The sequence below is a fragment of the Ambystoma mexicanum genome, chromosome 1q (assembly GCF_040938575.1).
Source record: "Ambystoma mexicanum isolate Mex_15411 chromosome 1q, UKY_AmexF1_1, whole genome shotgun sequence".
Lineage (NCBI taxonomy): Eukaryota > Metazoa > Chordata > Amphibia > Caudata > Ambystomatidae > Ambystoma > Ambystoma mexicanum.
Window position 1 is genome coordinate 1,019,055,935 of NC_090922.1, and position 25,874 is coordinate 1,019,081,808.

General features: G+C 43.1%; 1 protein-coding gene across 1 annotated transcript in view; it reads left to right on the top strand.

Annotated features, from left to right (window-relative positions):
- The window catches only part of COL24A1 (collagen type XXIV alpha 1 chain), a 910,546-nt gene that overhangs the window by 681,864 nt on the left and 202,808 nt on the right, over positions 1 to 25,874 (top strand). The window lies entirely within an intron of this gene.

Genomic DNA, 25,874 nt, shown 5'->3' on the forward strand with positions numbered 1-25,874 from the left:
AAAAGGCTACAGAGCGTAGGAAAACGACTTCTGACAGGAAGCCGCCAACAATCCAAGAAGTGTTCCGGGTCGTAACAGCGTTTAGAACCAAAGACAACAGGGCAATCCGTAAGCAGTCCGAGTGGAAGGCAATGTCGAAGAACCAGGGAAAACACGTTGGAAGGTAGAAGCAAATTCACAAGGTTGAAGAAGGAAAATAGCACAGAGGCTACACACGTAGGGATACTTGTAAACTACAATTAGCAGCACCGAGCCCTGAAAGGAACCGAGTTAAGAAGGCAAGGGGCGGAGCATCGGTGTACGCGTTGTGCGTAATGAACGTGTCAGCTGACATGACCGATGCCGATGCCAGCGTCCATACAGTCTCCATGGAAACCGATAACGCTGCCACACCGATGTTTGTCCCTGGGCTGTGTGAGCCGGTGTAAATGCGGAGGGAGATTTGCGAGAGTGGCGCTGCCGAAGCGTAACAATAACCTTCTGCTGAGTGAATCACAAGCCCATATCCAATCTAGATAGTTTCATATTCTTATACATTTTCATCCAAGTACAATCGGAAATTTTCTCACCAAATACGACTTACCAAACGTTCTGTACCAACCTATCCTCAAGGGAGATGGGAGCAGGGGACATACATCTATACATTATTGACGCTGAAAGGGTAAATTGTTGTGAAATTATATATATTTCCGGAAGGTCATGAACACTAGCATTAAGAGGAGACAAAATGGATGCAATAACATCCTGCAAGTTGTTGAATCTTGATACTTCCACAGCACAGAGCTTATACTTGAAACAAAGGAAGCCAAAATCCATCATCGAGTTTCCATGCAGGATCTATTTAAGCTTTTATATTCCAGCCATTTGGCAAGAACACCATTGCAGCATTTTATTATTCAGAATAATAGCAGGGTTATTCCATATGCATGATTCTGCTGACAATATGAATTTACTACCAGTGAGCTTGTTGATAAACTTTAATTCAGATATTACATGACAGACTGATAGTGGGGTATTTTCCATCCAAATGTGGCTATCCATTGATAACAGGCAGTCCAATGGAATGGGTTGAATCATTTTCTATAGACGCCCACACAGGAGTATTTTCAGAACTTTCACCAATCGAATGATGAAGGCCTTGAAGAGAAAAAGCTGCATGGTAGTTCCTCACGTAAAGAAAACCAATTCCTTTTTCTTCCACAGACTGTTACAGAATCGCCATTGGATCTTTGAGCAAGTGCCATTCTTCACAGAAAATCACTGAACTCTCTTTGGATCTTTTCAACCATATTCTGTGAGGGCGGCCAAATACAGCAATTTAGGGAGCAGTCATTTTAATAATTCCAGGTTTTCCACAGTCAGGTTTATTTGGGACCATCTCTGACACTCAGACTTTATTTCTGCATGCTTAAGAAGGACATTGTGTTCCAAAAGACAAGTAATGTCCCTTGATACATAAATCCATCCTTGGCCCAGTGGAACTCCTGATTAGGGATACTACTCCTGAATGATGCCTACGTAATCAGGAAAATCTTGGGCATTATTCATGCACTTTGAAATTTGAAATATTCCCAAACCTATGAAAAAAGTCCAGTATAGTAGTAAAGGAGAATTCTGGATTTGAGAGGAGTAACACTGGGAAATGCGTGTAGAGTAACACCTTGGATGTATACCCACCACACCGAATCACATGCACCTCTTAATGTAACCTAATTGCTGTCGCCAAAGGTTCATCGAAAATGTTAAAAAGAAGTGGGAAAGTGGGCAACCTGGACAGGTTCTTTGTTGGATCTCAAAACCTTCACACTTTAACCCATTTACCAGAGTATGTGCCTTCACCCTACTATATTAGATTTGAAACAAATGCAAGAATACAGGACTGAAATGCAACCTCTTGAGTATGAATGTCAGCTCCAATTGACACAATCAAACGCCTTCTTAGAATCCACACTGTGATGAATCCTATGGATCCCTCACCAAATCCCTGCCTAACGTCTCCTCCCAGGTGGCCAGGGAAAGGCAGATGCTTCCTGATCCTGACCTTGGGGTGGTGCTCTCTAGGTGGATCACCAGGGAGGAGACAAGGCTCAGGGAGGTGAGACGAATCAATGGGGTGAGACACAGTATTTATCTTCCTCTAAGGGTTACAAATGCCAGAATACCTAATAGCTTGCAGCCACAATATTATAACTGTTCCACTTGTTAAAAACCTAAATGTGGATGAAATAAGCCAAAGCTCATGTGGTATAAAAATGAATAACATCCATTGTAGAACCCCCAGAGCTAAATGCTTCCCTAAACAAAAAGGTATTAATGGATAGTAGTCTGTAAATAAGAATCATCAAAAGCCTGGAACACCTTATTTCTCTTTTACAACAGGTCTGATCACTGAATTGCATGGAATTCCTTTAAAGGATGTTGTAGAAACTAGAAGGCCACTTGGCAAATCACAATGAATTAGAAAATTGAACGTTGTGGCTAAGCACCTCAGGTCCCATACTTCCCTCAGTACTGGGAGGAGGAAGAGGGATACAGATGAACACTAATGTGGGATTGATCTTCTAATTAAAGGACCTACACCTGAAGAGGACTGAGAGGCTTAAAAAGCCCCCTCAGGTGCAGGCATTGAGAGAGGAGTAGGAGGAAGGTACAGAAGCAGAGAATTGGAAGAAGAAGCAATGTGGGCCAAGACTGCAGCTGAGAGGGAAGTCTGTGGCAAGAGAAGACGCCGGGACCACAGGATCGCCAGAACCCGTGGCAGGTCCTGAGAGAATCTTAGCCTGTCTCTCTCCCTGTTGTAGAGGTCGGGCAGTGGGGAGCATGAAAAGGGGAAGCTTGCTCAAAAGAATTTCGTTGTGTAGAGGTCGCGCAGCTGGAAGCAGAAGTAGCGAGGGAAGTGTTCGCTCTTTGAAGGTCCCAGGTGGCAGGGTTGCACCTAGCCCTTTTAGGAGTAAATGAGGCTCCAATCTCCAGTGGCGTGAGCAGAAGAGAACCAGAAGATGCTGACTAACTGGCCGCAAGGAGCCACAAGCAAAGAAGACCTGCGAACACCAAGTGGAGCATAATGGAGCGACTTACCCGGTGAGTCCACAACTTGTAATTTACTCTGGACCACTCCAACTCTGTCCGCGTGTTCACGACAGCCTGCTTCACTCGCAAGTGGGTTTAAGGAGCACTAGCAGTAATGTTGAATGCCGAACTGTGCAAAACCAGCAAAAGTGGTACTTATTAAAGCAAAGTGACTGTGTAAATAAGCACATGAGAGAGTGGAAAGCCCAAAAACCCCAAGGGAAAGCTGGACAAAGTTTGAAAGCTGACAAGCAATACCCAAGCCAAGAGTATATTACCAACCAACATGTAAGAGGATTCAATTCAACACTACAGCTAAGTCAATGCCTAGTCTGGGATACTGAATGGAAACCCTTATTGATATATCTTTACGTCCAGTTCATGCGTTCTGGATGACTACCCCTATATAACACCCCTCTCTTGGAATCCCCCTGACCCCACTGAGCCACGAAGTAGTTCTGTTTTGCAAGTTTAAACGGTTTATTTGATAATGTAAACAATATATATATATATCACACTTTATAATAAATTAATAATTGAATATCACACTTAATCTGAGCAGTAATCAATAATGGATAGTCCGGCACTAGCACACTTCTTTATAATCAATGATGAGTGGTTATAGGATGGATACGATAGCAACAATACTTTTATGTATTCAAATGGATGCAATGTGGAATGAAATGCAGTACAGAAAATAACTTGATAGGATTTCAGCAAAAGACAATGTAATCACTTTCTTGGACAATTCACCCCCCCCTTTTATGCACTGTAAGGAGATGAAGATGACACAGTTCTTAGGAATGCAATCAAATAGAATTCAGTTCAATTCCCCCCCAGCAGCTTATACAACAGATAGGAGTTTTGAAACACAGGCAAAATGCTTTGAATATGGTGACAATGCAGTGAGAAATATGCTGAAAATGGTTTTAATTCCCTTTAGGAGGTTCAGGGTGAGTGAAATATACTTGGGATGAGTTCAGGCTCACTTTAGCAAGGATCTAGGAGTAACTAGCAGGTTAAACGAATTTTTGGCAAAGGAAAGCAATGAAGCTGCTGTTTTCACACGTGGCTGGATTTTTAACCAAATTGCAAATCGCGGTAAAATTCGTGAGTGCGAGAATCGTGATTACGGCAAAATTATGAGGAGTAGGAAGTCGGTTCTAGGCCTGTTGCAAAGCTGAGATGCTAAGCTTTCAGAGGAAAGTTAAACCAAGTTCCTAGCCCAAACGATTCCAGAGATACGGATGATTAAATAAAGGTAGTTTTTCGGATTTGAAATTTTAAAAGTTCAAAGCGACAGGTTACAGCTTGCAGCTAGAAAATGACAAGTGACAGCTTTGCAAATGACAGGTGACAGTTAGGAGGCAGTTCTGGTTAGATTAAAATAGATTGAATTATATTATTTTAACTAAGAGATTGGTTCTGCACAGTTCTGTTAGGTACTCACAATATAATTTTAAAAGGAATGGGCCTCGCCACGGATCTGGTCAACAGGTTTTCTTCACTCGCCACGGACGGTTTCTGCGGACAGCGTCTGGGTCAGCTCTACTCTGCTGGTCTGGGTCTCTGGTTCTGATCAGGTCTGTGGGTCCGGATACAGCGGTCTCCGGTTCAGCTGGTCTCTCTCTGGATACAACACTGCTCTCTGGCAAATGGCAAGAGTTCTTGCAAAGAATTCAAACAGCTCGCCTGGCTGTGAATAGTGGCAATGATTTGAGGCCTGCTAAAGAGGGATTTAGCTTGTAGTTGACCTCTCTGATACAAATTCTGAAGTAAAGTCTTGGTCTCTGAAGGTGGATAGATTGAAGTCTCTATGTTGGCTCTCTGGAGGTTGATGGAGGTAAAGTATGGATTCTCCCGGCAGATCGTCCCGCAGCAGGTGGAATAGAATCCCCTCTCTAGCTTCCAGTGGCTCTTTTTATGACTTTTGAAAGTGGGCGTGTGTGCAGCATCACTAGCCAGCCCCTCTCTCAACTGCCCATTGGTCAAGCTTTCCTTTCTCTCTTGATTGGGGAAAAGAAGTGGAGTGTCAGAGCGATGTCATTTAATGGCTTGCAGAAAGGACACTCCCCAGTCAAATTACACACAATCTATATTTGACCTAAAGACATATTTCATAGATACACAGTGGTTTGAAATTACATGCACCCATCACATATCACATGAGGTATACCCTGTTCAAACTCTGCTCTTCCTGGGGGCTTGGGTTCAAAAATGGCAACATATTTCACTTTTTGGTCGGGTTACCAATATTGGATTTGTCCCCGCATTTACACAAATGTTCGCAAAGCATGTGGGCATTAGGTGGTGGAGTGTCAGATTTTTAACATACATACATTTAGAGTAATATCCTCTTTTCCGCTAAAAACCCCCCTGAACATACCACCGGGTCCTAACACGTCTTCAAATGTGCACAGAAAAATCACAAGAATAATGATATCACTTATAAAATTTTCACAAGTCCGCTCTATGAATGATCCATCTTTTTATATTTATGTTCTGGCCCCAAAGGGGTGTGGTTTCCCAGGTCACATGGTGTAGAAACCAGTTTATCCAGTTTCTGCCAAGCTCAGAGACCCTGCCCCTTCCAGCTTCTGCCAAGAGGAAGCTATTTTACGGTCCCCCTAATAAACCATCTGCCTGGGCCCTGGAAGGCCCATTGTTCAAAAGGACGCCATTTACGACTACCCTAATAAACCATCTGCCTGGGCCCAGGACAGGCCTTTGTTCAACTCCCTGTAGCTGCTCCACCCCTAATCTAATCAGAGAGGTGACAGCTCCTTTTGGCAAGGGGAAGAGTGGCTGAGCAGGTTTTAACTCCTGTGGGGGTAGATGTCAGGCAGAATTCAGTTCCTTAAGCCAGGCCCCAGCTAATGTCTCTTCTAGTTACCCAGTTTTCTGCATTCAAATAAACTAACAATTTTTACACATGCAGCTAGAATGCTGATTCTAAGTTTAAAACTATGACATTTAAACAATTGAAACCTATGTGACACTCAAAAGTAGGTCACTCATTTCTTTTAAACATTTAGATTTTTAGTGTCTTTCAGTCCAAATTTACTTAAACTGCTGAAATCCACAGCTCAGCCAGTTTTGCTATGAACATTATTTTAGGCTCATCCTCTTTCCAGATTTTGTATGCCCACAAGACTTTATTCTTTCAAATGTCTGCTGGTGTTCAGTGAGATTGTTGGATATTCTGCAATGTTTGAAATGGGCATTCTGAGTTTGCCTTCAGAGAAACAAAGGGTGATTTTTAAAGTGCTTTCTAGCGAATAGGCACTGCTGTTTTTCTCTTTGGCACCCCATTTCACTCATGGCTCTTCTGACCCAGCACACCCCGAACCGGGGGGGTGGCAAGTCAGGCGACCATTTTGGTGTGCGCACAAACTGCGCGGTTTTCATAGATTCTGGTGCACATGTGGGCTTTTTCGGCCATCTTGGATTTCCTAAGCCCACAGCACCGAATGTTGTAGCATAATAGTCCAAACGTGGGTCAGAACACCCAACAAACAATACCAGCAAAACAAACAGTATTCAAGGCAAGAGGGGACAGTTGAGAGGCTTAGTGATTGTGAGACTTGTGATTGTGAACCCTGTTCTTACTCGAGGAAGAATTGGAACAGTTTATTCATTTTCTTAGAATCCAGAAGCTGTAACAGTTATCCTGACAAAGACATTTGCTACTTCTACAAAAGTAAAATCTGTGCCTACTCCAGGAACAGTGGGAATAGTTTATTTCTTTCGGAAGTCAGAACATTGTGACAATCATCCTAACAAATATAAGTTTTGTTGCTTACTTGGAGAAGACAAACGTGAGACAGATTTTGCTCCCGGAGGACGGGGAACTTGTGGTTGCTTGAGATACTTTAAAGAAGCAACAGAACTTTGTGGGACTGTTTATAAGAACTGTTTTGGAACTTTGTGCTAACCGGATTTCCTTGTTGTCTTTGGAATGTGGAGAGAACCCTTTGTTCAGATCTGTGAAAGGGAAATTCACCCAGGTTATGAGAAGATACATTGATCCTATTGTGAATATACATTATTATTTTAAATGAATTGCCATATATTTCCTTTTTGCTTTATTTGCTGTACAAGTATGAAGGTCAGATATCCATTTGTTAGAGAGTTTCCTTTAGTTTATTTTACGCAGGAAAATCCTCGTTGGGCGTATTACCCAACCTGTTTATTTAATAAAATGGCTAAAGTTGAACACTCTTTACAAAGTTGGCCGCCTCACATATCTGACCCGTCACAACACTCACTGCCACCAAAGTTTCAGAGCAATCCTTGTTGAGATGCATGGCATCAAGTACTTCCCTCATAATATCATGACCGTAATGTCCTTTAATAAACCTAGTGTGGTTCCTGTGGATTATACAAAAGGAGTGTTTTTTTTTTATCTTGCATTTCGGGATTTCTCTACAATACCATGGATGTTTTTTTCATACTTACTGGGTCACAATTGTTAGACACATTGCCCTGAAGTGCTTGGACATATTACATGCAAATCACTGGGGACATATGGTGGGTTTGTTGAAAAAGTAATTTCCCAGCATTGCTAGAGTTGAGAACTGTTTTCCAACAAGTGCAATTTCATGTCTGTTCTTTTTCATAAGTGTTTGCCCTGTAGAAAAGCGAGTATTGAGTACTCAATTCCTTGCCTAAATTTCTCTTCACCCAATGGTGTTAAGTGACTAGTTCTCTGTCTTTGTTTATGTAAAAAGATATGTCTTGCACTGTGTTTCTTTTGTGGCTCATTTTATTGTGTAAATTGACAAAAGGTGGGCACCATTTTCTTACTCTAATATTCCCCAAAGCATTTTCACAAGCTAATATTTCTTTTTATGCTCTTATTTATCACTCTTAATTCCCCAGAGGGCAATGGTGAAAAGCCCTTGGCACAATGGTGTAAACTGCAATCATGAATTCCAGGGTTGCCCTTAAAAAAACATGCACTCTTGCTTTGCTTTGAAATGGGCTACAAACATTCCACATACAGTTTACTGATTAATCCAAATTCCTTACCACTTAGGACACTTCAAGGAACAATGCATTAGTTAATAAACACAGTTCATTTTAAGTCTAAACTGAGGTAGTGTTTATACATGGGTCCAATCTTGCCAATGCATTTCGCGACTTGTCTGTCCTGAGTGCTTACCCTGTGTACCAACACAGCAGGTATAAACTGTGTTTTCATATATGCGTGGTTAGTTACCAGGATGGGATCTACAATCTCCTTCATTAACATTGCTGCACTGTAAACGAGTAAAATCTTGGAGCAGCAAGGAAACTGTGGCTCAGAGTTTTTACTCGCTTAGAGGTCCGAAATGCATTTGCACTATCAACATAGACTTGCCCAGTTGATCTTCTTTGGAGAAAGATTGTTTAAGAAATCCATTTAATGACCAGAAGCACATCATCTGCATATAGCCAAAGTGTTTTCTCAGCACTGTAGTATCACACCTCTTCTATTATGACATCATCTGCAAGCCAGACCACTGTCGTCTTGATCACCAAGATGAATAACATTATGAACAAATTGTGACAACCTTGCCTTGTCCCTTGCTGCAGCTCAGGCTACCGCACATCCAAGCCATTTGTAAACACCATGCTATTGGCAATGTGTATGATAGCTGTATGTGGGTCAGGAATTTGACTCCTAAGCCCATTCTTTACAAAGTGCCAATGAAGTATATATTCTTATCTTGGAAATCTCCAATTTGCTAGCTAGACCTCTTGAATCACACTTGGACGGCACTGGGTGGTGCCATATATACCCATGGTAAGATGACGAAGTACAAGTCTCCATAGGCAGTGAGAGTGCCCATGGAATAAGTAGTGCTGCCTGCCTCGAGCCCATGAAAGTGAACCCCATCTTACAGGAGCACTCCTTAAATATACTGGGGTACTCCCTGATCATGCTCACCCCAGAGTAAATGCACCCCTCTAGGGAATTAAGTCTATCTTGCAAAGATAATAAACCTTAATCTTTACAGAAAATGAGGCTAGGAGGCAAGAACTCTGCTCCTCAATGGTCTGCTCTGTCCCCCCAACTGCTGCAAGCTCCTGCAGACTGATGGCAAGCAAGCGCCTTTATATACTCTTCAACTTGATCACTGGATACCGGCAGAGCTCATTTAAAACTGTTCTTCTTACCTTTCAAGGGATTCTGCAAAGTCTTCCTTTCTTCATCATCAGCAATTCCTGGCAGCCATGCTACTTAACATATTAATACCTTACATAGACACACCCATTGCAGCCCTGCAGATTTTTACAAACCTTGAGGCCTAGCCCCCAGGAAAAACTGAACATTTTTATAACTAATTTTCATTCATACTCCACACATCCTACTCATTTTCTTATGTGGTCCTACAATTTCTTCTAAACCTGGTTTCATAATTCTGTGTGTCGTGCATTGAATCTGTACACTCCTTAATATACATGGGCTTTTGATGGACTTTGTGTGCTCTGCCAGCCTGCCCGTAATCTATTTTTAGCACAGGCTGCATTTGCTGTGTACTTTGAGCAACGCTAACTACAATTCTAACAGTTTTAGAAATATATCCATCTAAATAGTTATTTTCACCTTATATTTCAATCCCAGCTATCTTTATTTAGTGAACCTCCTCCCCCCTGTACTCTTGCAGTGCTTAGAAAATAGTTAACAGAAGTCTTGTCTAATTCTAAAGCGCTTGGGAAGCTTAGGAATGAAGAAAATCACTAGGCTCTTTCCCAACACCCATGTGTTCCTTTTCCAATGCCACAGGTTGCAGGATTTCAGAACACGCTCAGAGCCATCAGGCTCCAACGACCACACATCATTTAATTCTGTTACCACTTCCTAACTTGAATTTACATTAACAAATAATTGTTTACTAAATATGTAAGGAGCATTGGAGTTGTAAAGCCTGCAGCAGGTTTCAGAGGACAATGTCTATTAGCAACACTTGTGAATGGCACATGTGATGTCTGGGTGCATGGTATGAGAATAAAGAATGTGAGGCGTATTGGGGCATGATGTTTAAAGCTAGGTGGTCCTGTGAATGCCAGCTCCTGGTCTCCTAGAACTGGGAAAAGGAGGCGTGTTTGCCACTGAATGGTCGCAAGAGTTTCTTGCAACTAGAGCCAACAATCACTGAACGCTTGTTAGGGAGGGAGTCCAGCCAGGGTCCTATTGTCAGTTACACATGAAGACATGGGAAAATTATCTCACTCTAGAAGGGCTTATCAGGCCTTAAAATACAGGCATTCAGACACAACAGAGCACAAAACAAGGCTTGTGCCTGCACTGGCGAACCACCTATCATGACAACAGTGATCGCAGACTCTCGTGGCCTCTGCAGCACCACGTTACCCGGAGTCGTTCTGACACGGAATGTTGGATTCGTTTGCAGAAACTCAGTAACAGCAGACGTCCCCACTAGCACCATGCCTGGTCGACTCATATACCTGGCATTTCAGAGCCCTGAAGGCGTTGATGTTGAGTGCTCCAGATACAGGGATGGCAGAGATTTCTCCATTCAGGAGTTGAGGGAGTTGGTGCAAGGCACCGAATTTGATGAGCGTATTAAGGATCTAATGAAAGACATTTAGGAGAAGCTAATATGTGTCCTGAACCTCAACTGACCATGTTGAGGAAGTACAGACAAGTGGGTAGGATCCCACAGACTTTCCAGACCAGCCGGCTGTGAGCGTCCTGTTTCTTCATGCAGCAAATTCTACTCTATAATGCTTTCTCTACTTTTCCTCTGCACATGGAGTCACCATAACTGACGCCTTGGGCAAGGAGGTGTTCAAATCTGGTTCTTTGGCCTTGTGGTCTGTTAATGCGGCCACGATTCTGGGACGTTATCAATTTGCTTCATGGAAGGTTGTGGAAAAGCCTATGGACCACTCACCAATAGAAAGCCAAGACGCTATGAGAGAGGTGGTAGAAGATGGGTTTGAAGCCTCTAGACACATAATTTAGGTCTGCTTGGGCACAGCCGAATCAGTGGACAGACTAGTGACAGCAGAGTTTTATTTGCCATGTATGTTTGCACCTATCTTGTTTTACACTGATATGCAGGCCCAAAATATTGACATATCCTTTCACATGTTAAAGGCTTTTTGGGGATAAAGTGGGTTACACACTTCAGCGGTTTAAAGAGTCTCAGCAGATAGCTCAATTTTCTGGCCTATCGGCTACTCCAAAGCCACACTTCAGGGCCCACCAATAAGCAATGTTCTAACAGAAGTAATCCAGTAAGAAACCAACCAATCCTTCAGGAATTCCTTGAGAGACAGAGGCCATAGAAAAGTGGCTATTCAAACTGAAACCTCTCAGGGAGCTGCAGCCCCATGGAAGGATCTTGGTTCAAATAACAGTGGTGGGCGGCATGTTGGGGGATATTGTTGAGGGGTTGAGTGCAGTGACATTGGACCAGTCTATCCTGCACATGGGGGGCAGTGACCATGGAACAGTGTATCCTACACATTGTAGAAACAGTGTACAGCCTCCTCTTCCTGATGTTTCCCTCCAGACTGTATTCCACACCAGGGAAGGGAGAGGATTTGCCAATCAGAACTGCTCCAGAAAGTGGATCAGATGGGCAAGACAAGGGCCACATAAGCATACCTGGTAGAGAGCACCATACCAATGTTTACTCAAGATATTTCTAATCCTGAAGAGGGAGCCAGAAAGGGTGAGGCCCTTTCTAGACCTTGAGGGCCTTACCAAATACATGGGAAAGGACAGATTTGAGATGGTGACATTATCTCAGGTTTCAGGTGTGTTTTGCCAGAGCTACTGGATAGTGTTCCTGGAACCCAGGGGTGCTTTCCCTATGGGGCCATCTTACCAGAATTTTGTGGTGGAAGGCTGGCACTGGCAGTTCTGCTTTTGCCCTTCACTCTAACATCCTATTTGTAGCTTGCAGATGTGGCAAGATTCCTCTACCTCAATGATTTGGCTGAAATTGTCCAGTCAGGTGCGTGGGGGGAGAAGGGTTTGCCTGCACTTTAGCAGACCAAGGGGATGCTCAGCATTTGGAGATTTTCCATGTGGATGCACTTTAGAGGGAAAGTGTTGGACACAATGCTTAAAAGGGCTTTCCTACCACCCGGAAAGGATTCCATCCTTCATAGTGATGCTGGACAAGTTCAGCTCAGGGATAGGACTCATGGCTGGGATGTTTCTGAGGCTGCTGGGCCTGATGCCCTTGTGCATCCTTATCATCCATGTTGCAATGCATTACACAAGAAGTTCAGGTTTCACTGGAACCAGTTTACTAGGTCCCTGGTGGCAGGGTATCGTTGATCACCAGCTGCATCAGGACTTGAGTTAGTGATACAGACGATATAGTTATGGTGGGTGAGCCCGTTGCACTCCCATTTTTCTAAGCACAAATGCTTCCATGGCTAGCTGCAGGCCTTATATCCATGTCCTGGTGGTTAGAGCGTGCTGTCTAGAGAGGGAGGTGAGGCTCCACATCAATCTCGTGCAGCTCAAGGCAATTTGTCTCACCCTGCTGGACTTGATCTTGTCCGACAACACCATCACAATGCATTATTTGAACAAGCATGGTTGAATGGGCTCTCTTAAGCTATGTAGGTAGACCCATTCCCTTAGGCTGTGGTTGATTTCTCTTGGTCCAGGATTCCAGTTTGACTGGGGAGAGCAACATGAGGCTGGATGGTCTCAGCAGGAGGCAGTTGGTGTTGCCCAAGTGGTGAATGGACCAATCAGTTGTGTGCCACATTTGTGACTCATGTGAATCAGAAATTCCTGCTCTTCTGTTCCAGAGACATGCCCAGCAGAGGTTTGTTTGTTTGTTTGTTTGTTTGTTTGTTTATTTGTAACGTGCACCAGACCCAAGGGTATCGGGGCGTGAGGACAAGGAAATGTTCAGCTTACATGGTTACAAATACAGAAATAGAAATATACCATAATTTACAGTATTGCAGAAATGTAACGCAGACATATTACATAGTTATACAGATATAATGTTGCAGAAGTATTCATAGATGAGACACCTTACACAATAGACGTTACATAGTGAAGAGGCTGAGATCAGGTGTGGCAAGTTTGGCCTTAGAATCGTTAGTTTTTAACCAGTTGATGATGTTTCGTCTAAAGTGTAGGTAGGTTTGGTCAGCCCTAAGGAGGGGTGGTAGGGAGTTCCAAAGTTGGGCAGCTTTGACAGGGAAGCTATTACCGCCAATTGTCGCTCGTTTGAAGAAGGGGACTGTTAGACAGTTAGTATAGGCTGCTCTGGTCAGTCGGAGTGTAAGTCTTCTATTGAACCTCTCTGTTAGGTAACTGGGCGCTGCATCCTTGAGGCATTTGAAGGTTAGTGAGGCAGTTTTGAGTCTAATTTTATCGATGATAGAGAGCCAATTGGATTGTCTCCTTAGTGAAGATATGTGGTCTCTTTTGGTCATTCCTAATGCTGCTCTCAGGATATTGTTTTGGAGTATTTGAATTTTCTTGGTGATGCATTTGTTGGATCCGATATATAATGTGTTACAGTAGTCTAGCTTAGACAGCACGAGTGCTCTAGCCAGTGTGATACAGCTACTTGTTGAGAGGAAGGGTTTGGCTGACCTGATCAGTTTACAGGTGTAGGCTGTTGATGACGCCATTGCATTCACTTGTTTAGTCAGAGAGAGGCTGGCGTCGAGTTAAAATCCTAGGGTTTTTACCTCCTTAGTGACCTTAATCGTATTGCCATCTATATCAAATGAAGTATAGAGGTGGCCGAGTTTGTTGATATTAAGTGTGGTCCCCAGGATGATGAGCTCCGTTTTGTCATCATTCAGGCATGGAACGTGGAGTGCCATCCATGCCATTCATGCCTGGATGATGAGGTATATCCTATTCACCAAGGCCTAATCCTGATTGTAATCCCTCGTAAAAGGGATGAGAATCTGGGTGTCATCTGCATGTGTGCTGGGTGATGCTTGCTGTTTCTGTGGAATCTTTACAAGACTTTACAAAAGCTGCAGATGGTCCTAATGTACTACATAGGGACGATGATTCTGGTGGCTTCGATATGACCAGAGGGTCTGGTATGCAGACATATATATGCTGAGAAGTGGTGGGAATCAGAGGATCCTAGTCTTTCTGGGACCGTTGATTTAGGAAGTGGACATAGTCTTCCATCCAGACCCTGGGAGCCTACAGCTACAATATTCGCTCTAGGGAACCTAAGCTACAAGGGCCACAATTTTCAGCGGAATGGCTGGACCTGATGCTGAGGGCCAGCAGACAAAGTACGTGGAAATATCCTGTGTAGATAGATGCATTTCTGCAAATGATGCGATCAACAGTAAGTTGATCCCATCTTGGCTTCAGTGTCTAGGGTGCTGGAATTTGCATTTTCAATAGTAAAGGAAGGGTTGCAGGTGTCCAACGTAGGGGGTTACCTGGCTGCATTTTTTCATCTTCACATGGATGCGTGAGAATTAAATTGAAATACCAATTGTGAGACAATTCTAAAAGGATTGGTGATTCGCTATCCACAAACACCACAGTGGGACCTGAACTTGGCACAACATATGGCTCTGCCTTTTGAGCTGATGCACAGCTGTGATTTCAGATTCATTACCTACTTGACTGATTTTCTGGTGACCATAACACAGGCGAGGGTGAGTGAGCTTCAGGCCATGTCATCTGACATGACCTACATGTTTATTTTAGGAAAGCTAAGGTAATACCCAACGTGAAGGCATCCTTTCTCTGTAGAGTTTTCAGTGAGTTTTATATCAGTCCGTCCATACAGTTTAAATCTTTCTTTCAACCCCCTTCACTTTCCGAGCCAGAGGAGTGGCTACATAGATTTGATCCTAAGGGGCAAATTCGGATAAGTGTAAAATGGCAACTGTTTGTGGATTATGGTTTGGCATTCAGGGAGGTGGCTGTGACCAGAGCATCTCCAGGTGGATCATGGTGCACATCAGGAGCTGCTATAACGCAGAGAAAAGAATTCCTCATAAAGTTAGTATTGTGCACTCCATGGGGTGCCATGTACGATGACCGCTTTCTTGAAGGGAGGGTTCCAATGCAGGGCAGGGTAGGGTGGCCACTTGGTCAACTTTGCAAAGATCTTCAGTCTAGACACATATGCAAGGGTTGAGGCCTTGCTTCATAGGTCAGTGCATCTTTAGGTGAGATTTCAGCCTCTTTAAACTGGTAATTTCTGAGGCCCCTCCTTTCTTATTTGTGATTGGAATTTCTGGGTGAATCTTTCAACGATAATTAATCTGCAGAAGAGATAGTATCCGTTATAAGGGCATGTTACATACCTTATAGGTAACATTGCTTCTAATTAAATCATTGTCTCCTCTGCAGATTCCTTATCTGCCGCTCTCAGTTATCTCGGGATGAACCCAGTTCACCTCTGGTGCGATGTATCCAGGGGAACTGTTGGGTTTGAGGTGGGGGGGTGGGTACTGGTGGGACCAACCAATGCCACGTGAAGGTCAGAACCAATGTTATCCGAAAGTTTTCTAACTTGTACTTTTATGCAGTTTTCGTAACATACCATGCAGTAGGCCAATCACCCTGAATTTGTGGGTTTTGGCCGAATGCCAACTCATTTTTTCAACTGTATTTCTTGACCATTTTTTTTACCACAAATAGGAGAGGTGGTTGGTGTGTGTTCACCCCTGGCATTTTGCGTAAACAAATTAGGTGACCAAATGTTTTGAGGTTTAATTTGCAAGTTAAAATTCAGCCAATTCACATAGACCCATTGCATTGTGTGGCAAGGCCCTATAGAATTCAGGTGAAAGTTTTCCTGGGCCATGCAACATTCAGGCATTCAGTTTCTTCTCTTGTTATTTCCTTATCCAAAATCTGAATGTCTTCCAGAGTTCATAAATGCAGGGATAGAGACGCTTGTAGAGATCATGGAACCTTTCATTATTTATGTATTTATGCGATTTATAAACCGTGAACCTAGCTGGGACGCACTGGAGCTCTGTACAAAGGGGGTGCACACAGGGGTTTCAAGTAGGATGCAGGGGCTGCACAGGAGCTGAGGCTGCAGAGGAACCATGGATCAGTAGGAAGGAGCGATTGGAGTGGTCAGTGATTGGTGAGATGTTCTTTGAAGAGTAGGATCTTCATGTCTCCTGAAGTCAAGAATGGAGGGAGACAGTCTTGTTTGTGCTGGCAACTTGGTTATAGACCGAGTGCATAGCAGGAACGGGCTGGTTTCCTGTTTTTTTTTCCCTTATTCACCGCTTTGTTTCTGGCCTGTTGATTGTGTAGCTTCAGCTGGTGCGCTGGCCTACAGAAATGTTCAGTTTATTGGCGTAGTTAAGTGTTTTTTTGGTTGTGACTGCCATTCAAGTGATGCAGGTAGTCTTGAACATGATGTATGCTTGAAGAGGTAGCCATTGCAACTCAGTGAGTATGGGGGTGATATTGCCTTTATTCTTGTTCTGAGGGTCGCAAGTTAGACTCAGAGTCCAACTGCATGAATACACCTTTTGCAGGATGCAGCATTAAGATTTCAAGAGCAGGAGCTAAACCCAGATTCTGGTTAACAGGCATCACCCAGTAGGAAGGAGCTACCCCTGGGAAACAGTGTGCCTGTACATATTATGACATCAATCTAAATTCAGCATGAGGTGCAAACTAATTTTTTGTTTATTATTTGGGCTCCATTATTCTTTAAATGTCTTTTATATGTGTCCTTATGCTTCTTTGTACACATTCTCAAAATCCCAAAGTTAATGTCAAATAAAAAAAAGTAATGATTAATAACAGCTGCGTGTTCAACAGAAGCTGTACAATTGCTTTTCTACTGAGAATAGAGCTGGGGTCAAAAGTCAAGGAAGGTGTCTGTTGTTAAGACAGATAGGAATAGGTATGCAAACTCATCCCGCTTAAATTGGTTTCTTCAGCAACCACTTCCGGGGTTCCTGAATCTGCTAGACACGCATACTTCTAGGTTGTGTCCAATTGAGGGAAGTCCAAGGACTGGGGGTGAAGAGGATACTTTCGGCTTCGGGATTGGCTCTGGCTAAACCTCCATGGAGCAGGAGATCTCAGGGGACCTCGAGGACATGAAGAAGGCGGGTTGCAGCGGAGGTCATCACGTTCAGATGGCAACCAGCGATCCTCATTGGGAGAGGTCAGGTCTGCAGCAATAGACAACTTCCTAGGATCTAGCTAAAAGCTGTTTGTACTCAGGGTAACATGAAGCAAAAATCTATCCCAGCTTGACCAAATTCATCAAGCCTTCAACTGAGCTTTCCGTATGGCCTTCTATCCAGTCATAAAGGTTTTTGACCTAAATCACGATTTCCTTTTTCTGGTAGTCTCTAAATCCAACAGAGGATTGAGAATCTCTCTCATCTGAATCACTTGTACACTCAGTAGATGAAACAACAAACAGGACCATTACTAGTACTGGGCTCTCCAGCATCATCCTTACTACTATTAAAAGGTAAAATACTAATTCTAGACACCTGATGCTCTGGTCCACTTTTCTTACCAGAAGTAGGTCAACTCTCTTATTAACCCAGTTTCTTCAAATATTCAACCCAGTGCAGAGCAAGGGTTTCACTAGTGTGTGTTTCCATTATATAAAATAGGTTAAGTAACTTTTACAGGGCTAAACATTTTAAAGCTCAGAGTTCTGTGTAACAGGAAGTATCTGATCACTCCAGTGGATCTGCACTGAGTGCCGAATACCTCATCCCACCACTGCCACCATAAAGTTGTATTTTTAGAATTGTCCCTGGGGTGGATTTTGAGAGACCACCCTACTATGTGAACAGGAGAAGACCATGATGTCTAGCCAAATCCAATTAAGTAGAGTAGCAGATAATGAAGTCTTAAACTCAGGGCAGTGTAAGAGTGGTTAAAACTAATGATACACACACAAAGCATTCAGAAAAAGTCAAGTTACAAAGACGTACAAAAATATCTAAATATGTACTAGTCCTTTAAAATAAACTCTAAGCAATGAAAACCTCAGGTTAGTATAGTCACACAACTTCTATCATACATATATACATTCACTATTGCGGGGTCCTGCTAACAGAACATCAACACTTCCCCTTTACAATAGTTATGCAATAGTTAGCAATGTTAAGAGTAACACTTCATTTTTATGGTAAAGTGTATGGCAAAGCAAGTGAGAAACAGAGCCAAATAGCAATTTAGAACCAGTTGGAGATGGGTAACTACATTGATAGAAAACAGAACACCTGCAAGAACACTAAGGATAAGGTCCCTAGTTCATAATAAGTCAAGTCCTGCTAGAAATCGAGGCTTAGTAGCCAGAAGTAACCAGTTCAACAAGAGATACTTCATTGGAGGGATTACTTTGAGATTCATGAACAAGAGTTGCCAAAACCAACCGTTCTTACCAGTTTCTCTCCCAATCTCACCACTCTAGAGAAATCTCAGGGGGGTCCTTGACCAGGCCACCACCGATCTGAGTCAGGAAAGGGAGAGCTAGGGTAAGGATTTCACGCCCATATGGCGAGAAGTAGGAATAGGTATGCAAGCTCATCCCCCTTAGATGTCTTCAGCAACCACTTCAGAGCTAGTTTTGGACAGCAGACGTGTTCATCTTGGATATTCACTGACGAGTAACTTAGTAAAAGAGGTAGGGAAGACCCTGTAGTCATAGGCAAAGATAGGCCTTATTATTATTCTTTAATAAACATAAGTTGGAAATAACCTCAGAGTGTCCGCATCTTTCTTCTGACCCGCCATATTCCAGACACACCAGCCCCAGATCAGCAACAAACACAGACCACCACTTTCCCAGAAAAAAGCTCCTGCTTTCCCAGGCAAAGGGGTTTCAATATATGGCATTTCCAGAACCGAGCGGGCAGGAAGAATGTCAAAGCACAAAATGGCCAATAGAGAAGCGATGATCGTGTGGCGCGGCCATTTTAGAGTACATGGTCCTCTTAGTGGCATTATGCTGTAAAATGCAAAAGTGTACAATAAAAAGTTAAAAACAAGGTAGAAAAATATCTGCTGCCACCATCCCATCCTGGACACATTGAGGTTGTAACCAGAAAGTTACAAAAGAAAAAGCTATAAGGATACAAAGGGTTAAAACCACACTTCACTTTAAGGTGAGGCTTGCAGTTAATAAGTAACACGAAGTACACTAAGGGAGACCGGGTACTGATAGTCTTAGGGACTGATCAGTTTACCATAAATGTAAGCAAAAAGCAAGGGCAGTAAAGCAGAGGGCATTACGTACCTCTGAAAAGTCAGGTCAAGAAACAGACGATATTCTTCAAAAGTATTTTCGGTTGCACTAGCAGTCAGTACATCTGTCTAACGAAAGAGGTGGCACAACCCAATATACTGAACCTGTAAAAAGGCATGATGCAAAGTGATACAGTTTAGATATAGCATAGTTGAAAAACCAAAATACGTGTTTCCGTAGCATAGAATGGAGAGGACACAGACCTGTATCACAGCACTCAATTGGGGAGGGGATATGTTGAATGCACTCTTTCTAATGTGTTAACCAATGAGTTGCGGGAGTGGGCATGGCTTACAATGATTTCTTATGCCATTCAAGGAGAAAATAGACATCCTTATTAAAGCATAACCTGGGCAACCATTTTAAGATCCCAATGGGGTTGGAGTGAGATACTCAATAGTGCTGCATTGCAATTGTAATGTAAAGTAATAGGTATTTATTCAATGACTTTTGCCAGCATACTGGCTGCCGACACTGGAGAAAGCCGGTGCAGGAAGTGCACAGTAAGAGATAAGTAAGGCGATGCAGTGAAGTGGGGCACAGGTGTGTTTGTTTAAGCTTGCTTGTGGACTTACTTCTTTCATGATTGGTGATTTAGGGGGTGAGGCATTAGGAGTTTGGTTTTTGTTTGGGTGGGTTGTTTCGTTCTCAAAGAACTTCCAATTTGGTGAGGCTGTCAGTAACTTTTTTGGCTGGAGGATAAGTTGCGTGTGGATATAGGTTTTCCAAATATTGGCAACTCTCACTCTGCGTCCCTGCGTTTTGGAAGCTACCCACATTCATTTGGGCTGCTGCAGTCAACAGACGTAAATCGATCGCATGCAGAACTTCATTCATTTGAATACATTCCTTCAAACCACTGTGTAGGACGTCACCTACCGGCTTGTACCATGATTAAGTACATGGCACCAGGGACTTAATCCCCTTAAGGCAGACAGGATTTTTCATGATCATCAACCTCCTGGTGATTAGTGCTTACTTGTGCCCTCTCATGACTCAAGAGAGGCCCCTAGATGAGAATTTACCATAGCACAGATCTGCTGACGAGACCCTTTGGACACGGATATCCAACTCATTCCATGTCCTGATGAAGGCCAACTGTACATAAGCTCCAATGAGTAGCCTTACCTAGTCAAAACACAATAGTGTCGACGACTTCTCCACAAAACTCAGTGTCCACCAGTCACACTGTTTCTTGTTCTCCAGAATATGCATTGTTCTGTGTTCTCACATATCATTTGTAAAACCATTCATGTCGATCAAAAAAAGAAATGTTTTATGCTGACCAAATCCATTTTAGTTGACTGGATTGTACTCACCTGTACTATATAACACTGTAAATAATCAAGTGTCCTTGGGTGTGTTTTTGTCATTTTGCTTAATGTGCAAAAAGTGTTAGGTTCAATTAAAAAACCCGGGGTCAAAGACTTTGTTGACACAAAGGAAATTCAAACTTGTATGTTGTTTTTTTTGTAGGTATGTACCAGAGAATTTTGAGTGTGATCTCTCAGCCTGATTATTTTGGATTACTTAAAAGTACACGCCTACCTGGGTTGATCAGGGCCTAGCCAGGTGCCCTATCTTATATATCGGTTTTCCAAATATGCAGGATCGTGGGAGCTACACGACTGAGAATGAACACAGCTAAAATAGTTCAATTGATGAAATCTCACTCAAGAGTGTCTTCATCCATTTACATATCCGTCTGGTCTCATCCAACCGAGCAGTCGATGTAGGTTTACACGTAACCAGCAAGATGATTTAGTCTCGAGAGGATAGCTCAGGGGCAACATATTCGCCTTGGAAGTAAGATGCGGAGCATCACAGGTTTGATCCCCGGGTCCACGCTTAGGAACCTCTGGGTATTAAGCACGTTATAAATAACCAATTGCAATGATCTACACGGGTGCCAAAAGAGAAGGTTTTTGGAGAATCAGATGAATCGGAAGTTACAGAGGGAGGACAGGAAGTGGGATATTATCATTCAAAGCCGAATATCCCTGTTCAGCTCTACACTGTCTGTGACTGTTGCAGGCTACTTACTTCACAGCCACACTCTTCACTCTGGGGCCTACCCCCACCTACTGATCAGAACCGCACACAGCAAAAGGCTGAATGGTTTGTAGGTCTCCAAAAGCGTTGGGAGCCCTTCCCTGGAACCGGGAACCATTTTGATTAGTGCCATTTAATGTGGGCAACGAGTGTGCACCTTGAGATGGCCCATTCAAACAACGAGGATTGAGAGCCACCAAAGCACACCCATAAACACATTTTCTGAAAGAAGTGCACAGACATCATTTGAAAAGCTTCGTTACTTGGCCATATGTTTTCTGCCCAGTTGCCCGTGGTGTGAGAATGTCGTCATTATCGCTCTCTTTTCAATGAGAAGTGGCATGCGATCGTGAAGCACTACCATTAGGGCACAGCTGTAAAATGTTTGCACTTCACAAACAAGCCTGGTGGTGGCCTGTGTGTCATAAGTAATTGAAATACAGATGTGTTTGTAGTTACAGTTCCTTGGGGAAAAGTAGAAGGGAAATGTTAATTGGACGCGGGGTTTGTGCTAGCAACTTGCAGAAATTAGCTTCTATAACACTACTCACCCAACGAATATGAATACATGTTCTTTATTGTGTGGCATGGTTTTAATGACCTTGTGCTGCGTTTGGAAACACAATTTGTACCCCCTACATGTGGAGGCCAGGGATGCATCTGAATTGTATTTACCAGCTGTAGTGTCCCCAATGTGCCCCGAAAAGTGAACCCATGTAGTCATGTCATCCAGGCCGTGCCTTTTAGTAAACGGTGCTTGGCATGTTGGAACTTGTAGGCTAACACGTAGAATGGAAAAAGAGAAATTACAAGTCCCAAGAGGCATATTGCTGATAGCCTAACCTACCGTTGCCCACTCATTTATTTAATTAATTCCCTTTCATTCTTCTCATCCGTGAAAAATGACAGAGATACCTGTTGCAAAGAGTGTAGAAACACTCATTCACCTTAGCAGTGCATGTATTTATTATTTAATGTATTTGATCGCTTATATGACAAACCTAGGGCAGCAGAGAGCTTTACAACAAGCGGCTGCCAACACGGACATGGCATTTTATACAGTAGCACAGAACTGTTGCTTGAAGGGGGGCAGGATTTATATTTGGCTCTCAGGTATTGTTGAAAGACACGCGCTTTTAGTATTTTGCAGCGCTGCAGGAGTGTGGGTGCTTTTTTTTCGGCTCCAGGTGGTCAGGGAGTGTCAGGAGATGGACTGCTTGTGTGTATTCTCTAGGGTGACCAGATGTCCCGGTTTTGCCGGGACTGTCCCAGTATTTGGTGCTCTGTCCCCCTTTCTCGAGATTGTATTCCCATTGGAAACTGCAGTGGTCCCTGTTTTTTGAAGTAGGTCTTCATAGCTGGCAGGCAGGAATGCACAATCTCGCAAAGAAGAAATGATGCATTTTACAACTTAAGATAGTGTTAGTTTGTGATACTTTTATTATAATATGTGTTTCTTTGAACAGTAACACTTAAACCCCCTTCTCCTCCAAATGCTTCTGAAGTGTAGTGCCTTGTCAGACATTATCAATAGTCCTACTTTTATGTTAGTTGCCGTGTCCCAGTTTTTTACTTTTTAAATTTGGTCACCCTAGTTTTCTCTTTATCGACCAGCGTACACTCCAATCTTTTGGTAGGCTTGCTGCATGAGGTGCAGCAGACTCCAGAGGTGTGGCGTTTGTTGAAACCAACAGGGGTACCCCAACATTATCCACAAAGCCTACAATACAAAACTGACTGAAAAAGAGTTACACACTTGTTTCTAAGGTTGCATAGACTCAAGGAAAGCACTTTAGGAAAAAGAAACTCACATTCCCCTATATTAGACTCTCAGCTAATGACACTTAATACAAGTAATTAAAGGTCACATTTACAGTGTATTCAAGCCACGGTCATTAAATGCCCAAAGAAATATACTGAAAATTGTCCATTACTATAATGATTAAAATATATAATTCCACTTTTTCAGTAGACATAAAAATATTGACCAGAAGGGCAGGTATGAAGTGTGTTAAATTAAATACTACATAGCAGGAAATCCAGCAAACGTTTTTAGAAACAGATATGGCAATATTCGGTGCCACCCCAGTCCTACCACGCGTGTGCCCTCACTTCCTTGACACTTGTTATCCAATCACCATCGAGAGTTTCTTGGAACGAACATTCACCAACATATACTATCTGAGCAAGGGGCCTTTAACTAGTTCCCTTTTCTAAGTCCTTGGCAAAACATTGCGTTATTTTGAATGTACGTTTTTTGAAGGTTTCCCTTGATGTGGTATGCAGGGATAGCTTTCTCCTGTTACTGGAAAGTAAAATCAAAGTGAGATTTTGAAAATATCCGTAACATTTGAAATGATCCCCAAACCATATCTTTATTTGTAGTGCATATCCCGCAAACCTGACTGGATTTTAAAATGTGTTGACTCTACAAGTCTGTTTAATTTGGAAATAATGCCATCCTCGGCCAAAAGTACGAGGCGGTAATGGTCTGCTGCCCAAGTAAATGTGCATGAGTTTAGCAAGAGCACTTTACAAGGGTGGCGGACGTTAACACCTGTGTGGCTTACATGGTGAGACATTTTTAGCATTACCACAATGCGGTCATGTCCTGGTTAGTAAGGACCCTTTTTGTAGAGACAAAATGGGCCATGGATATCACGTGACTGATTTGTTCACTCCATAAAAAAATCGAAAATACATGTAACATTACAGCCCGAAGATATGTGATATCTTTAAAAAAAATGGAAAAAAACTAAGCTTCAAAGGAGGAGGGAGGGAGAGAATCGAGGGTACATACAGCCATAGGTTTACTGTCAAAATGGGTTTATAGCATTAGGGAGAGGCCGCAATTCAAGCTGGCTGCTCACCCCTGTATGGGTGCTAATAATAAAGTGAATATTTCTGCTTGCAACTATTACAAGCTGGCATGTCCCTCTTCTTTATACCTTACAAGATGTAACACATTGGGCATCATTATAAGTATGCCGGTTCGAAATTCTGTTTACCGGAACATTTCGGACCGGCATACCACAGCTGGAGGTAAATCAGGCACCCCACTGGCAAAAGATAGTCGGTGTTACTGATGCCGGTAATACCGGCAATCCCTGCATAGAGTACTATGGGACTCCATGGAATGGGGGTTAACCTACCTTTACTGCACCTGTAATCTGCCAGTAATTCTGGCAGACCAGGTGCCAGTAACGGTATGTTCCATTTGGTGGTATCCCACTGGATTTACAGGCGGGATACCAACAAACATGTAATGAGGCGCAATTGACTTTTGAAAGCCATTAGCTTTTGCCATGTGATGTGTCACTGTTCATGTCAAATATCACGACAAACACCGAGGACAGTGACCAGTGTGCTGAGGCGAGGTCACCCCTCCACTTTAGTCCAGCACAGACTCTTCGTTTGGAGCCCCTTCTGTCATTCCCAGTGGGTGTGCCTGGCCCCATGACTGGAATTCAGAAGGGGAAGTGAAGAGGCACGCAATTCCGATGAAGGAGGTTCCAGAGGCTGGAAAATTAATGGGAGTCGGCAACCCTGGACCAGCACTAGTGCCAGTTAGTGGTCTTTATTTCTACAGCGATGGAGTAGATCATCAACTCTAAACTTGGAGAAACAGTGATGTACTACCACCACTGTCTTATGTCGCGAGATGACAGAGCCAGATAAGGAAGAGCGGGAGATGATATTGGTTTAAGATGATGGCTGGCAAGGACAAAGATTAAGAGTGCACGTTGGTTACAGTTACGGCCCCCAATGCTGAACAAAGACTCAGCAGGTGTTACCACTTCAATGGATTGCATTCTCCAACAAGTTTCTCATCTTAATAGGTACCCAGCAGATGTTTGTAAATGTTTTTGACATGGTTCTGCTCGTTATTAGCAACGATGACTCCCTCATATACTGCTATGCCATTCATCGACAACGGACAGAGGCCTTTTAAAAGGATGCACTACACCCCCTTACCACGGTTTCTTTTTTCCCTATGCTCAGCACGCAATTCAGAACACGCTCGTATTTGATTCGAAATGATTGTATCCTATGTCATTATGTCAGGGCCTAAACCATCCGGGTTTAAATGCTACAAAGACTGCAACCCTAAAACGTCTCTCATGGACCCACACATTATATGTGTGTGGTGCCTTGTTGTCACACATAATACGGAGCAATGTAGTTCTTTTCTGGCCATGAACCCGAAGGTGTAGTAGGAATATTCTGCAAAGCTGGCGTTTGGCAGATCACCCTCAAAATCCCCAGCGAAATCGCTTCCAAGGTCCTCAGACAATGATACTGAAGGGCCTATTCCAAGAAACATCGAGAGGGACAGTCCAAAAAACGTTTCAACACCCATAGCGACTCTCACCACTCCTCATCATCTTCATCACATACTTAAAACGCTGATGCAGATGCAATTCCGACTTGTCGGACAAAAGTGGTAAGTTGTGCCCTGAGAAGGGTGCGCCTAGGGAAGTCTTAAAAAAACACATTTTGAATGCTTTTGAAATTGCC